Here is a 17,090-nt window from a genome sequence, read left to right as displayed (position 1 = left end):
AGAAGAATATTTATTTTATTGTTTTACATTTACAGTTTCTTTTCCTGGGGACCCCGTGACACCCCATTGAAGAGCCGTAGGCTGTGGATCTTGAGAAGAGATATTTTACTGTTATTTTATCATTACATCAGAATCATATAATAAGCATTGCATTAAAAGCATTTATTGAAGCTATTGACATTACATTAACGTTTGTATTACAGTGATTGTTATAACCTCATGTTAATCTTCTATTTACAGGGGTTGGTATAATCATATAATCTTTCATTGCAGGTGTAACTATGATCATCCTTATACATATTGCCGCTTGGTGCTTATTATGGAGTTGTGCTCATGTCAGTAAGGGTTAAAAGCTACAGTCAGCGGGATGTCTGGCTGATCTATTGAGGGAAGTGACGTAGAGCGTAGAAGGCCGCACATGCTTACAAGACACTTACATCATGTTATTTTATGATCCTTTATTTAGATATATTTTTTTGTTAACCTTTAAAGTAGTGTGTATTGGCAATAATTACTCATTAGTTCATTTATGTATCATCATTAATTGTTACTTCATTAGAGAACTTCTTTAGGCTGTCGGCCTTATGCTGCAACTTGTATTACAGGTATTGTCATGATTCCAGGTTAACATTTTCTATTACAGGTGCAGTGATAATCCTTTTGTATACACATGCATTGTATTTTTGTGCTTGCCAATGAGGGGGGCTCGGTCAACTAGTGGAGGGTCGGAAACTTTGTTCAGCGCGAGGACTGAACAATCTATTGTGCTAAGGATCTTGAGCTATAGAAAGAACAGGCTTACAAAACACATATATCATGTTATTCATCATTATTGTACTGACAATCACTGGAAACTCAGCTTTTCATGTTACTCAACAGTCGTGACACCAGACGAATTACATTCATATTTACCATTGAGTAGACAATATTATTATTAACTCCATTTTGACACAGTAATTTTTGCTTAGATGTGTTAAGTTATCATTAACACATCTATCTTCTGTGTTTATTCAGTGCTTTTTAAATTGTAATGCATAATTTATACACCTTTCTCCTCTTATTATTATTACAGAAATTACTTGGTGTCACTTATTAATCTGAATGTACTTGAAATTATATGACCAAGAAAATATGGAATCAACTTTCCATTCTTTCCACCTAACTGCTATTATCTGCTATGCCGGGTAGAGCAGCTCAGCCTCTTAGTTGTCCCTGCATACCAAAACATTTTTGGTCAATTTCTGTTCCAATATAAGTGCATACTAGTGCACAAAATAAGGTCCATGAAGACACGGATGAGTTAGTTTGGTGTGGAAGAACTTGACTGGTCTGTACAGAGTCCTGACTTCAAGACCTAGATAAAACACCTTTGGATTGAAGAAGAGCAGATACTGCGAGCCAGGTCTTCTTTTCCAATGTTGTTGTCTGACCTCACAAATGAGCTTCTGGAAGAATGGTCAAAAATTCCTATAAATGGTGAAATTCTGATGGTTAGTGAAATCTCATTGTGTAGCTTTAAGCTGAACTTTTTCCAGTGCGATCTTTGTATTTGGAGCTGAAAAATTAGACGAACATTGAAATGGACAAAACTGCAGCTAATCTCATTGCCCTATAGACCAAATAGCCATATACACAGTAATCATATATAGAATGGTTTTGGGTAGTTTCCCCCCCAACTCATAAAAACTCTGAATGGGGTGTATTTTTTTTTAATTCATACACTTGGATAGTAATTGAACAAGAGATGTTGCTTTGTTGTTTGACCGGTGTCCCAATAGAGGTAGCTGGCATCTGCTGTCTCATCCACTGCTCCTAGTCATTAATCTGGACCTGTTCACTGTGTGTACTGCTGGAGCATTCTAGAGCATTTTTCATGGAACATCTTACTAACACTATGGCTCGTGGTGTGATACCGACATCCCAGAATTCATTTCAGTTCAGTTTTATTTATATTACACCAAATTACAACAACAGCTGCCTCAAGGCAGAACTAGAACAAATATGTTGATTAGTCTGTCTTTGTGTTGCATCCACAGTTTTTGAGAGTAGCGTCCCCAGCCTATGAACCACCTTGAAGTTAAAGGGCGTTGGTACCTGTTGAAAGATTTTATGTTTTATATGTTTTTATTCGTTGTTTTATTATCTTTCATTAACAAGCATATCATGAAGTGTTCATATATTTCATAAGATTTGCTGAACTTTTCCACTGTTGTGCAAGCTGACAGTTAACTCTACAACATAAATAAGTTAAACCGGAAACAGATGCAGCACCCAAACCACAAGAGTTCAAAAGTGCACCACGTTTCCTAAAAAGAAGTAGCCAGACACACATGTGACTCACACACTCCCACACACACAACCATTGGATTAGAGGAACTTCTAAAAGAGGAAATGTGATGTACTTGCATACGCGATGTAACCTATAAATAAAGAACTGTGCCTGCACTCAGGGTGTGGGTCTCGCCAGAGTCCTCACCCGTGCGCGGGGTCTCGCCAGAGGCCTCACGCATGCACGTTGCTGTTATTATATTCTAACTGTCTGAGTGTCTTTATTCAACCTGAAGAATGTCTTATTAAAAATAAACTCTTGACATTTAATTGGTCCTTCGAGTCCGGATGTAGGACATCGAATTATAACTAATTTTATGCTCCAACGGAGTGACCTCGTCGTTTCCTGACATCGTGGAGAGCCCGCGCTGAAGTCTGTCGACAGCCTCTTTCCTATGAAGGAGAAAAAGACCAACTGCGTGAATTCGGGGTTGGCCAGCGTTCTTAGTAAGAGGTCCACGATCCTGGGGAACGAGGAGGAATCTCTGACCGGCACTTATATCATCATAACCAGGTGAATATTAACACTCAAAGACACATCGCGAATAATCGTCTTTTAGATTGACACTTTTCTAAGGGAAAAACTCGTCCTGTAGGGACTGGCAGTTTAAAAAAAGACTCGCTTAGTAAGACGAAACTGGCAGTCCAGAAGAGACTCGTTTCGCAATAAAAAAAAGCTGGTAGTCTAAAAGACTCGCTTGTAAGACGAAACTGGCAGTCCAGAGGTGACTCGTTTCGCAGCAAAAAAAAGCTGGTAGTCTAAGAGACTCGCTTGTAAGACGAAACTGGCAGTCCAGAGGTGACTCGTTTCGCAATAAAAAAAGCTGGTAGTCTAAGAGACTCGCTTGTAAGACGAAACTGGCAGTCCAGAGGTGACTCGTTTCGCAATAAAAAAAGCTGGTAGTCGACAAATTTACTCCGGGAGTAAATGGGAAAAGGAAAGTGTCAATTAAAATAGGATTACACTGCCGCGTATGTGAATTGTTTGTATTTAAAAAGAGGAAGTGAGTGTCATTTGAAGAGGGACAGTAGGACCCTACACCACTTCTATTGTTTTCCTGTGTCGACTGAAATACTGGTGAGGAAGGGAAAAGGTTGCGCTTCATCGCATAAAATTAAGGCCGCCCTTGACATTAGGACAAGGGTAGAAGGCTGCCTTAATAACCTCCCCTAACTCTAATACCAGAGAAGGTCACACAGTTCTGTTTGTAGTATTAATAACACAAAATCAAAATGGGAAATAAAACAACAAAACTCACTGCTGACGAGCAGTGGCTAGAAAAGAAATGTCCAGGCGCCGGACAAATTAGTGCATATAGATGGAGAAATCCAAAGAAAACTAAATGTCCCACGTGGGAGGGAAAATGCATTAACTAAATTATAAGAAACCCTCCAAGCAGAAATAAATACTGAAAAGGAAGCTAAAAAGAAATCAGAACATACACAAGAGTTGTAATATTTTAAAGCATGGAAAGAGGAATGAAGTGGAATAAACAAAAGGTTAAATTAAGGTTAACTTAAATTAAAGCAATGAAACAAAATTGGGAAGACAGCCAAGCTGAATGAATAGAATGCGTGAAACCAGATAATCCACACAAAATATATCAAATAAAAAAGAGAGATGCATAAGGCATATTAAGGCTGCGTCATTGTTCAGCCAAGGAAAATGTCTCCAGCTTGGGAAGGTGTGAAGCTGCAGGTCACATCGGCCTTTGATGGATACATAATAAAATATAAACTAATATACTATTGTATATTAGTAGTAAAGTAGTGTATTGTGATATACTATTGCTGTTATAAAAAAGGAAAAACAATACAATGATAACATTAATAATGACATACTATTAATAGGAAGAGGCACCTCAGTCAGTTATGATGTGAGGTGGAAGATTGTTAAAAGTAGTCTGATTCAAGCTTAAGGTTTGCTCAAACTCAGTACAGTGATATATGAGATAAAGAAAATAAGGAAATAACTACACTAATCAGGTGCATAGAGACACTTGACCTGCTTGTAAACCTGTCATCTTAGATGAGACTTTGTTAAGATGAAGAGCAAACCTATACTAACAACTAATGAGCCACACCCTGTATACAACAGCTAAAGCTACAGGTTTGAGAAGCTGAATAAAATGAATTAAATATGTGGACACTACCAAGCTGATGAGCAAGTTACACATTTTTTTAATTTTTATTTTGTTTTTTAGAGCAGAAGCTGCATATTAAAGGTCACACATGCAGCTGTCTGTGAGCTCAGTTTTTTTCCTCACACTTCTGCTCTGTTTCTGGCAGCAGCTTTTTCTTTTTCTTTTGTGTCCTTGATGATGATAAGTCCAGAGCCAGCTGAGAGCTGGGTTATCTGTTTTGTTTTATGTGACAAGGCTGAGAGATTAAAACTTAGTTTCTTGTTTTGAAAAAAAAAGGAAAAGAGAGGTTTTGTGTTTCTCAGCCAAGAACAACTACAATTTCATTTTCTGTTTTGAGACAGAATAATAATAATAATAATAATAATAAAACAAAGAGTGATGTTTTGTTTAAGTGTTGAACCAGGCTAATACTGCAACATACCGTCTAGTGCATGATCTGCGAGCAATATATGAAATCATCTTATTTATCTTTAAATAAACTCCAATTATGGAAACCTGAAGTCACATGCTTAGGGCACACCCTCAGGTGAAGGCAGAAAGCTACTAAACAAAGAAAAGAAGCTATACAGAATGCGCCACAGCCACAAACTAAGCATTCATATTCTTTCTGACTCTTTGTGAGCCTGAGTTAAGACCTTGGCTCCCTGTTTTTCTGCTTCCACCAAGGGTGGGGGTGACGCTCCCGTGGCATGTGCTCTGTTCTCTTTACTATCACAAAGAAAAAAAAAAAAGAGAGAGGCCCCTACTCTCTGAATACAATATTCTCTTCATAACTCGGCAGTATGAAATGTCATGAAACAGCGTAACTCACAGTGAATCAGCAGTAAATCAGCAGTATAGGATAATACAAACCTATCTAATAAATCTAATGATTTTCACATTCTTTTAACTAAGAAGTGTGATGCAAACTAAAACTACATACTGATTACACAAGAAGTATGATGTGGCCTCCAGCAGTATTATGATTCACTCATTTTGATTACAGGTATAATGTAATATATGACAGCATAATAATCTCACAACTGCTACAAGCACATTTGCCTTTCTTAACACACGCGAGTGAAAGGCAACTGTTAAGAAAATGCCCTTCTGGGTGAGACAGGCCCAGAGGCCCTGCATGCAAGCGCACTAACACACATACATGCAATGAAGAGCAGCTTACACTAGAGCACACACTATATGTGCGCCTCTATATCTCACATTGGTGTTAAAACAGGAAAAACTTAATAGTTTTGTTATCAACTGCTGAATTTACCCACTACTGACATTTAACTCTCCAGCTTGCAGGACAATAGGTGAAACGTTTGTGAAAACAGAGAAGGAAAAATAAAGACACAGAGAGAGTCTGGTATGACCAAGCAGTGATCAGACAATAAATTTAGTTGGTAATACAATAAATTGTGAGATGCTTTCTCCTTGATTGATGCAACACAAGTAATTTACTGTATGGAGGAAATTCTCTTTTGTGATAATCTTTTGAACGTGTATTTCTGTTGACCTGTCAATTTAGCGCATTATAAGCTGATATGCAAATTAGTTGATTGATATTAGATTTGAAAAATAACTGTATTATAAAATAAGTGAATAAGATGTAACAACGGTTGAAATATAGTTTTTGTTTCTAGTGTGTGGAGAAGGTTTTATCATGGCACACATCTGTTTACATGGGAGGAAACTCCTCATGTGATGCGACATTTAGCAATTTGCAAGTGTGCAGCACATCAGAAGAATGACTATGACATTACAAAGGGAAACAATTTTACTGACAAAGGATGAACAAAAAGCAGCTCCCACAGCTGAGCAAAAGAAATGGCTGAAATGCGGAGCGAAACTAAGAGATGACTTGATGATTTGTGAAGGAAAACCAATACTTCCAAAATCTCTACACAAAACAGCAGCCTTAGTGACACATGGAGTTACTCTCCATGCGTCAACAGGAGGGATAAGAGATATAATCTCCAAAATACACTCTAAATTTCGAAACTTCAGCAAAATGCTGGCCAGAGTATATAGGCCTAGTAAAAATGTGGATGAGATTAACCCAATGTTCGCAGAAACTGACACCATTTGAAATTGTACATGGTAGACCTTTTCCTCTGCCCATCACCAGTGAACCAATAGACAAATAAGTTAGAGAAACAACCCTAGCAGAATGGATGACAAAACTGCTAGAGAACAAAGAAATAGTTCTGAGCAACCAACTGCCGAATGATTCTTCTCCAGTCTCTTCCAGGTTGAAACCAGGCGACTGGATCCTGATCAAGGTACTCCAGAGGAAAAACTGGAGCTCTCCGAGGTGGGAGGGCCCTTATCAGGTCCTGCTCACAACACCGACAGCGTGCAAAATCGCTGAAAGACCTTCCTGGATCCACCAGAGCCACGCCAAAAAAGTACAAGGGGACACAAGCCCAGACACCAGTCCACCTATCATCTAGTGATCTGTAAGTGGAGGAGAGGGCAGATTGGGTATACCCCGCCCTCTTGACTTCTCGCTTTCAGTCGACACACTAGGTGATCTGGTGAACTTGGTCGACCTGAAGAAACCCCATTGTAGCCCGAGCACCGACCTAGCCCCACCTGCCCGGTAGAGTAAAGGAAGATCAGTCCAACCTGCAAAACCAGAAGAGCAACCCATCACCCAAGTAACTACTCAGACACTCACAAACAATGCCTGACATAGACGTGCAAAATGAACATTCAGACATTTCAGATGGAGAGGACCCAGTCCCCAACAGGACTCGACGACGATGCTGGTCAGAGGAATGCCAACTAATGCATAATTATGTACCCCATAACAAAATTGAAATGGCATTCTTTGTAAACCTAATACAAACTCTAGAAACAGTAATAAATACAAGTCTGCGTGCATGTGCTCCAAAAGAACCAATAAAGAGCTTAATAACACTTCCGGTCACACCGCCCGAAATAGCCCATAACATGACCATGGTCTGCCTATGGAGACTTAGAGTCCCAGAAAAGCAGGGTGTATCTTTTGTTTATCCAAATAAGACACTGCAACCGGAATCTTCCTGGCACAAGCTTATAGCCCGATAGCAACTGAGGAAGAAGAAGACTGTGTTTAAAAATTTTCCTGTACTTCACATGATGTAGCAATTGAAAATGCGCGAGCAAGTGATTGTCTACTGAAGTCTATAGAGTATGTGTGAAATATATTAACAACAGGAGGGAATGTTGAAAGATTTTATGTTTTATATGTTTTTATTCGTTGTTTTATTATCTTTCATTAACAAGCATATCATGAAGTGTTCATATATTTCATAAGATTTGCTGAACTTTTCCACTGTTGTGCAAGCTGACAGTTAACTCTACAACATAAATAAGTTAAACCGGAAACAGATGCAGCACCCAAACCACAAGAGTTCAAAAGTGCACCACGTTTCCTAAAAAGAAGTAGCCAGACACACATGTGACTCACACACTCCCACACACACAACCATTGGATTAGAGGAACTTCTAAAAGAGGAAATGTGATGTACTTGCATACGCGATGTAACCTATAAATAAAGAACTGTGCCTGCACTCAGGGTGTGGGTCTCGCCAGAGTCCTCACCCGTGCGCGGGGTCTCGCCAGAGGCCTCACGCATGCACGTTGCTGTTATTATATTCTAACTGTCTGAGTGTCTTTATTCAACCTGAAGAATGTCTTATTAAAAATAAACTCTTGACAGTACCCTTCATGCACCGGCGCATGGTCTGAGCAGAGGGTGAATGAGTGTCCCAGGAGGTAATACAGAACGGAGCTGACTGCCCACTGGATAGCCAGGCATTCCTTTTCGATCATGCTGTATTTTCCTTCTCGGTCTGTTAGCTGATGTAGAGGATCGGGTGGTGGACCCCCTTACCTGCTGGGACAAAATGCCCCCCAGCATCTGGCATCTGTCTGCAGAGTAAATGGGAGAGAGAAGTTAGGTGTGTGGAGCAACAGGTCCCACTTGCACAAATGCTGCCGGGCACTGCTCCATCCACTGGACCAAATCTGGGGGACCCTTTTTGGGTGAGATCAGTCAAGCAGCTGGTCAGCTCCGCAAAGCCAGGAACAAACCAGCGGTAGTACCCAGCCAGCTTCAGGAACTGCCTCACCTCCTTTTTGGTGAACACATCTGCAAACAGCTGTTTTTAACGCAACAACATCTACCCTCTGGGCCTGTGTGAGATGGTTATCACAATGGAAGGAGGTGGGAATGGTGGAATTTGGCAACTCATCTCTCTCCCTAACCAGGCTCACCAGAGAAGCATTTTCAGTTTCTCTCCATCCTTTAAGGATGTTGAGGTGATATATCTGTGTGGCTCCAGCCCTGTCCGAATGTACCACCGCATAGTCAATTTCACCCATCCGCCCTGTGACCAGGAAGGGTCCTTGCCACTTGGCGAGTAACACTAAGTTGGAAGAAGGAGTAATAAAAGTAATAAAAGCACTTTGTTTCCTGGTGAAAATTGCCTGAGTCTAGCCCGTCTGTTGTACAGCCGCTGTTGCTGTTCCCGGGACTGGAGCAAATTTTCCCGTGACAACCTCCCCAACGTGTGCAGCTTTGCTCTCAGATCCAGGACATATTGAATCTCACTTTTAGCTGGGGTTGGACCTTCCCCTTAGTTTTTTTTAATCAATTGCAACACCCCCCATGATTTTCAGTAATTCACTTCAAGCACCTCCTGAGTGATCCGAATTGCGTTCATCCTTGTGAATGAACTGACGAATCATGGGCTTTAAAGTCTTATTCAGCCGTCCACCAACCCATCAGTCTGAGTGTGGTAGACCCCTAAATTTGTACAGCATTATTACACCACTTTTTGGCAACATCACTTTTTCAACTAAACAAAATTAATACTTAAACTAAAAAATCCTATTGTTAACCAAATTGAAGATACTGGCAGCCATAACAGATCCATATACTTTCTAGTTTCAAAAATACAACATTATGGCCAAAATGCTAATACTGTCACGGTTTGCCAGGGCAAGCCGTGGGGGTGGAGGACCCAAACGCAGGACTCTTGTGATGAACAGTGCGCTTTATTTACAGTGGAGTAAATAACAAGAACACAATAAATCCCTGTGAGCTCCCTCAACTCCCGTGTCGTGTCTTCACCCAAACATGCGTGCTTGTGCTCTCGGCTCCCATGTCTCCGCACTCCCCGTGCGTGCTGCCCTTTTCTGCTCCACGCTCCTCCTGCAGGAAAACAACAGAGGCAGCCATCATACACTAACTCCCGTGGGCATACACGACCAGCACGACACTACACTTTGACACACACTAACTTGGAGTGTAACTCAATGATCCAGTGTCGAGGAGCTCTCAGCTACACTCCTATGTAGCTCCCCCGACAATCCTGATCAGCTGCAGGTGTGTGAGGTCCTTAGGTGTGGCCAGCCAGCTGGCAGGGCCACACCCACCAGGCCTGAAGGTGCCCGTCACAACTGCACCCACACATGCGCACACACACACACACCTGCCTTTACACACACAAGCATGGAAACCGGACAGCAGCACAATGCAGAAAAGACAATATAATATGACTCCACAACTGCTCATGGACCCTGGGTCGCTCAGACCCGGGTCACTGAAAAATACCCATGTATGTATGTCCCAAAACCAATGGGTAATATTATGGGGGCTATATCTACCTTTTAAACTGGCTAAGGATGTTTGTCCCTGAAGCGTATCCTGCTCCATTGCCCTTTTTGACTCTAATGGGAACAACATTTACAAAATGAACATCATCATTAACATCATCAGACAAAGTGTTTGCTAAGGTCAGAGAACAAGGGTAATCTTCCTTCTCTGAGACCTCTGCACTCAACTTACACCAGTTCAACTGCTTATTAGTAAAATCTAAAGAAAGCTCATCTAAATACATGTAAACAAACTTACTAGCATTTTTTCGTAGAACCCTGAACCACTGAATATGATCTTTAAAAACAAGCTAGAGGATTGTCAGCACAGAAACGTAATATTTCCATGTGGTGCAATGTTTGGAAAGACATGTTTTAGGCTTTTTAAAACTGAACTAAGAGCGTCTCATTCTTCTTATCTTTATTAACTGTATTTCAAGTAGAAAAGTGACAGATTAATCCAGCTGGTGATGAAACCTTTCTCCCAGTCAAATAAACTATTGTGCAATAGTGGAGGTGATGTTCTGTTTAGAGCTCACAGCGGGGTATAAAAACTAAACCAGCTATGAAGTGAACTGTTGAGGCAGTCTCCAATGAAAGCTTCTTTCAGTGTTTTCCTGATGAAATATATAGAGGGAATTACAGCAGTGAGTTATGCACATGCATTGTTCCAAGGTTATTCACAAAGACTTCATTACAACTGTGCAGAGATTTACATAGATTTGAGTGTGTTAATGAATTTTTATTGTTGTACTTCTTTAACGACAGAAGCAAACTTGACAATAAACACTTAAATCCGTGCGTATTGTTTACTGCTGGCGACGTGGACCTGCTGTGAGGCGATAAGAAATGGCAAAACCACTTGCTGTCATGATCGGCTTTGCGCTGTGATCGCAACCAACATGACAGGGGGACACATGGACACAAGTGCTCTGAGGGTTTGTGACTACAGATACAGAGTGCTATAACTGCCACTCAAGAAAAGTCAATCAGGGGACAGTGGAGATTGTTGTCAGTGATATGTGGGAATAAGCATCATCACGAAGACAGGGTAGCAGCTGATAATTGGGCGTGGGACTCAATGGCAACAAAGCAACATGGCCTTAGTAATGAGATTAATGATGTTGTGTTAGGTCTCGTTTCACTAAGGAGAGGATTATCTCCAAGCAGCCCTCCTAAGGTGAAGGAAAGGACAATTACTCTGAAACAGATTCACCAGACCATTCCCTTTCTGGCTGTAGACAAAATAATGTTTCAAAGCTGGGTCAGGGCTCATTCCCACAGACAAAAAAGCTACTTAGTCAAAAGCTCCTCCAATCAGTATAATAGAGAAGACAGTAGTTTTTAGCTTGAGGATTGCAGGGTGATCTTCAGGGCTCTCTCAAGTTGCAAGTTCTCAAAAACCTCGTGGTGATTAGAAATATGCTCCTTGTATATGACCAAGCAGAGCACATAATGATGGTTTGCTTTAATGGAGGTGAGTTCTAAATGAATTTTCCTGAACACTCCCCTCACTGAAAACAGGAAAGTCATCCATTAAAAATAATTTTTGGACAGTGTGAGGGTCTTGCTTAAATGATGCAGCACTTCTCCACAAAATCATTCTCTGAGAGCTTACAATGCCAGAAGTGTTTGTGAAGATGGAGAGAATGACAGAGGTTTGATTTAAGCACCAAACTGATCTTTCCAAATTACAAATGTAATGATTTCTGGGACTCTAAAGCTTGAAATGGCTAATAACTGGGAAGCAATAAAAACTGCTTCAGCTCCTGTTAACCCTTTTTGGACGCTATTGTAAAAAAGACATTTTAATTTTGTTTTTTTTCCACCTCTTCCCCATAGTCAACATCGGACCACCCAGAGTCAGCGTTGAGCACAGTCCAGCACAGACTCCCTACCTGTCGTGAACGCACACCAACACACTGCCCCATTAATCTACTAAACCTTGGTCAATCTTTTCCCAAAATTAAGGGGTGTGTCAGCCGTGAGCTTACCACAGCCTTCAGTCTGAATTTCTCCCTCAGCGTATTTAACATCATTCATTCACCAATAAGGTTTGTTTTTCATCAGACCTGGGAGTAACCCGGATGCAGAGAACACAGTGTAGGGTCATGTGTTAGTGGTGCGAACAGTCATATGGTTATTGTTCATGAGTCCAATAGCAGAGGGGAAGACACTGTTCTTATGGCGAGAGGTTCTGGTGCGAATGGACCGGAGCCTCCTGCCTGAGGGGAGCAGGTCAAACAGACTGTGTCCAGGGTGAGAAGGGTCAGCTGTGATCCGAGCTGCACACCCCAGTGTCCTGGAGGTGTACAGGTCCTGCAGAGATGGGAGTCTGCAGCCAATCACCTTCTCAGCAGAGCGCACAACACGCTGCAGTCTCTGTTTGTCCCTGATGGTGGCTCCAGCATACCACACGGTGATGGAGGAGGTGAGGATGGACTCGATGATTGCAGTGTAGAATTGCATCATCGTCCGTGTTGGCAGGTTGAATTTCTTCAGCTGCCTCAGGAAGTACATCCTCTGCTGGGCTTTCTTTATGACGGAGGTGATGGTGGGCTCCCACTTCAGGTCCTGGGTGATGGTGGTACCCAGGAAGCGGAATGAGTCTACAGTGGTGATGAGGGTGTCAGTCAGGATGATGGGGGCGAGTGGGGCTGTGTGCTTCCTGAAGTCCACAATAATCTCCACTGTCTTCTGGGCATTCAGCACCAGGTCGTTGTGGCTGCACCAGGACACCAGACGTTCAACCTCCCTCCTGTAGGCAGACTCGTCCCCGTCCGAGATGAGTCCAATAACGGTGGTGTCATCTGCAAACTTGATTAGCTTGACAGACTGGTGGTTGGAGGTGCAGCAGTTAGTGTACAGGGAGAAGAGCAGAGGAGAAAGAACACAGCCCTGAGGGGAGCCGGTGCTGATGGTCCGGGAGTCTGAGACATTCTTTCCCAGCCTCACATGCTGCTTACTGTCCGTCAGGAAGTCAGTGATCCACCGGCAGATGGGATCAGGCACATTCATCTGGGAAAGCTTGCCTTGGAGATGGTCTGGAAGGATGGTGTTGAAGGCAGAGCTGAAGTCCACAAACAGGATCCTGGCGTAGGTTCCTGGGGAGTCCAGATGCTGCAGGATGAAGTGTAGAGCCAAGTTGATAGCATCGTCTACAGACCTGTTGGCTCTGTATGTGAACTGCAGGGGGTCCAGGAGGGGGGCCGTGAGGGTCTTGAGGTAGGAGAGAACCAGGCGCTCAAATGACTTTATGACCACAGATGTCAGAGCCACAGGTCTGTAGTAATTTAGTCCAGTGATCCTTGGTTTCTTGGGGACAGGGATTATGGTGGAGGACTTGAAGCAGGCAGGCACATGACATACCTGCAGTGAGGAGTTGAAAATGCCAGAAAACACTGGGGCCAGCTCGTTTGCACAGTGTCTGAGGGTGGCAGGAGACACACCGTCTGGGCCGAGGATTCAGACTCTTAAACTTTTACGAGGGGTTTACAAGGGTCTACAGCAATTTATTGATTTTCCTTCTCACTCTAAAGGCCATATTTTTGATGTTACTCCTTAGCATCTGACCTTCCTATTATCTCAACCATGAGCACTTATCTTTTGATGTAAATTTAATATTATATAAATCAAATCATTTTCACGCTATTGTATATCACAACATTAAGAACACTGACATTGCCTTCTCCAGTGGAGTTGACAGCCTGTAGAGACAATTTATCTGTTTCTGATGAACTGGTATCCTTCTATAATGATGGACTGGACAGCATTCTGGAGACTTTTGCTCCCTGAAAACACAACTCTCTTTCACTCTGCCCCCTGTTTCACCCTGGAATTACACCAACTTAAAGCTAAGGGCTGCTGCTTAGAACACCTTTGTACAAAGGCTTGTCTTGTTTTTTCATTAGGATATGTATTATCAACACATGCACCACTGCAAGGATGCTGTGTCTACAGATAAACATGAATATTATGCAACGCTAATAAGGTCTGGTGAAAGGAATACTTGGACTCTTTTTTCTACTATAAACAACATTGTTTGACAACTTGACAAATTTTTAATAGAATTTTTAATAGTAATATTCATCAGCAGCTGAGTCTTCTAGGTGAATGATCCCCCTTCTTCTTTTCTTTCTAGCTTAAACTCCTGATTGTTGAGGAAATATCAGAATTTATTAAGAAATCTAAACTTTTCATTTGTCATTTTGACCCAATTCCCACTCGTGTGGTTAAATCCAGTTTGTCCTCTCAGTTTCTTGCCTTTTACTGGCATTAAACACTGATTAGGGAAAACCTAATCACTGGCTTTGTTCCTTTACCCCTCAAAACAGCTGTGATAATTCCAGTTCTTTAGAAACCGAGTGCAGACGCTTTCAGTGAAAATAATTATAGTCCTACTGCTAGTTTACTTTTGGTTTAAAAAATGTATGAAAAAGTGTTGCTATGCAGATTTACCTCACTTACCTTACTCACAGGGTGGCTGTAGCAGGTCAGCTGCTAACCAGAAGGTCGGTGTTTCGATCCCAGGCTGCTCCAGTCTGCATGCCAAATATCCTTGGGCAAGATACTAACCTCAAGTTGCTCTCCGATGCATCCATCAGAGTGTGAATGTGTATGAATGTTAGATAGAGCACTTAAGAGCTTAGATGAAGTGCTTGTGTGAGTGGGTGAATGAATTAGTTGTATAAAGCACTTTGAGTGCTCAAACAGAGTAGAAAAGCGCTATAATGTTACCTTAACAATACTTAATTTCAGTATGGTTTTCAGAGACAGCCCTGGTCAAAATCACACGATTTACTGATGTAAGCAGACTCTGCACTCCTAACTGTACTTCCTTTGACATAATCGCTGATGATATTTTCTTGAAGGGACTAGAATCTATTGTTCCATTGGTACTTTACATGCCTGGTTTAAATCGTACCTCTCAGATCACAATCAGTATGTATAGTTAAAATATATCACAAGCTTGCCCAGTTATCAGTGTTCCCCTAGGATTCTGTCCTGGGCTTCCTTTTGTTTATTATTTAACTTCTACCTCTAGGCTCCATTTTTAGGAAATTTGAAATTACGTTATTATTCTTATACTGATGACACCCAGCTATATCTGTCCACTATGCTAAATTCTACTCTCCAACTTTCTTGTCTCATTGATTGTTTACGTGAAATTAAGTCATGGTTGTGTGCTAATTTTCTCACATTAAACAGTAACAAAACATGTTCTTCTGGTAGGAACTAGAGCTGTTTTGGATAAATGCATTAAAACCTCTCTATGTATTGAGAATTCTCCAACTCTTTCATCCAAGTTAACAGTTCACATGTTTGTGGCACCACAAATTTCAAAACACATATAAATAGTATTGTAAAAATAATAATAATACTATTATATTTTCAGTTATGTAGTTTTAGTCGATGCCCATCCCTTACAGCTAACATAAATGGTATTCTTGTAAATGCTCAAATCAAAACATATCATATAAACATATTAAACCTTTTGAATATTATAATTCGATTCTGTCTGCTCTCTATCTATTCTCTCCCCGTCTTTAAAGCCATGGTAAATGGACTGGTTCTTATACAGCGCTTTTTTACTCTGCCTGAGCACTCAAAGCACTCTATACAGCTTACCTCATTCATTTATTCATACAAGCACTTTTTCTATGCTTTTTCTATTGAAGTGCTTTATATCTAACATTTACACAGTCATAATCCGATGGCTGCATCGAAGAGCAACTTGGGGTTAGCATCTTACCCAAGGATATCAGACATGCAGACTGGAGTAGACAGGGATAGAAACACCAACCTTCTGATTCATAGATGACCTACTCTACCTCCTGAGCTATAACCACCCCATGAGATTATGATTTGACATGGAATTTGCTGATATTGAATTTCTGGTGTCATTGTGGGCTATTGATGCTCAGTCCATCTCATGATACACTGAGCATTTCGTCTTCACCCACCTCTTTTCAGTCTCTGTGTATATCTCTATTTATACACCACTATTGCATTTAATCATTGGTAATTATTAAACCCAAGCTCTCTGTCACCCACAGTGTTCCTCTGGTCCTGTCTCCCTCCGCTCTCTTCTCTTTCCGCTTACCCCTAAGCGTTCATAGTAGATGACTGGCTCTCCCTTCGCCTGGTTCTGCCAGAGTTTTCTTCCTGTCAAAGGGGAGGTTTTTTTTCTTCCCACTGTCACTGCTTATATTCAGTCGTCTGATTATTTGGGTTTTCTCACTGTTATTGTACGGTAATGTCTTTGCAGTTATAAAGTGCCTTGATGTGACTGTTATTGTGAATTGGCATTATAGCAATAAGCATTTTTCAAATACATATACTCATTTCTTTTACATTTAGTATATTTCACACAAATCTTACATATAAAAATGAAGAGATAAAGAGATGTTGTGTTTAACTTAGTGACAGATACATTTAAAAATAACATGTAATGGTTTTCTTTTTCATGGTGCAAATTGGCTGCTTGCTCTTTAGCCATCTGTTGGATGGGATGCTGTCACTTTGATATTTTTATCAAGAATTTCTTTTAGGTCTCTATAGAAATCTACTAAAACCAGTCATGTTTTCAACTGCAGTTAAAAAATAATAATTTTCAGAGCTCTTTAATACTAGCAAGGCAGGTAGAAATTCAACTAGCAGCTTTGCTAATCTAAAAGATCCCAGATCAGCTGCCTGACAGTGATGTAATCAATCACAGTTGCATAACAAAACAATCAGTCCCAGCAGGAAAGTCCCTCAGCTCATGCAGTCAAGCATATAATAACTAGAACGTGATAACTGCTCATCACACTTCATGTTCTGGACTCATTTGACTCACATAAAACAACAAATGTGAAAAAAACCCAACAGCTCCAGCTCTGATGAAGTTTAAGTTGCACAGACATTCAGGACTCAAGCTAGTGCCGCGACAATTATAAACAGGAAAAACCATTGTGTTAAAAACAGTCGCAACATCATTGTTGCAGTCA

The 17,090-nt window shown here is 41.1% G+C and overlaps 1 long non-coding RNA gene across 1 annotated transcript; it reads left to right on the top strand.

The window, feature by feature from the left end:
* The first annotated feature begins 2,078 nt into the window (after positions 1-2,078).
* Positions 2,079-8,102, top strand: LOC120440117. Its single transcript, XR_005612978.1, has 2 exons — positions 2,079-2,842; positions 6,696-8,102. It is a non-coding gene; the product is annotated as an uncharacterized LOC120440117 (long non-coding RNA).
* The last annotated feature ends 8,988 nt before the right edge of the window (positions 8,103-17,090 follow it).

Source organism: Oreochromis aureus, linkage group 5 (genome assembly GCF_013358895.1).
Source record: "Oreochromis aureus strain Israel breed Guangdong linkage group 5, ZZ_aureus, whole genome shotgun sequence".
Lineage (NCBI taxonomy): Eukaryota > Metazoa > Chordata > Actinopteri > Cichliformes > Cichlidae > Oreochromis > Oreochromis aureus.
Note: the sequence above shows the minus strand (reverse complement) of the source record. Positions and strands in the feature narration are given on the sequence as shown.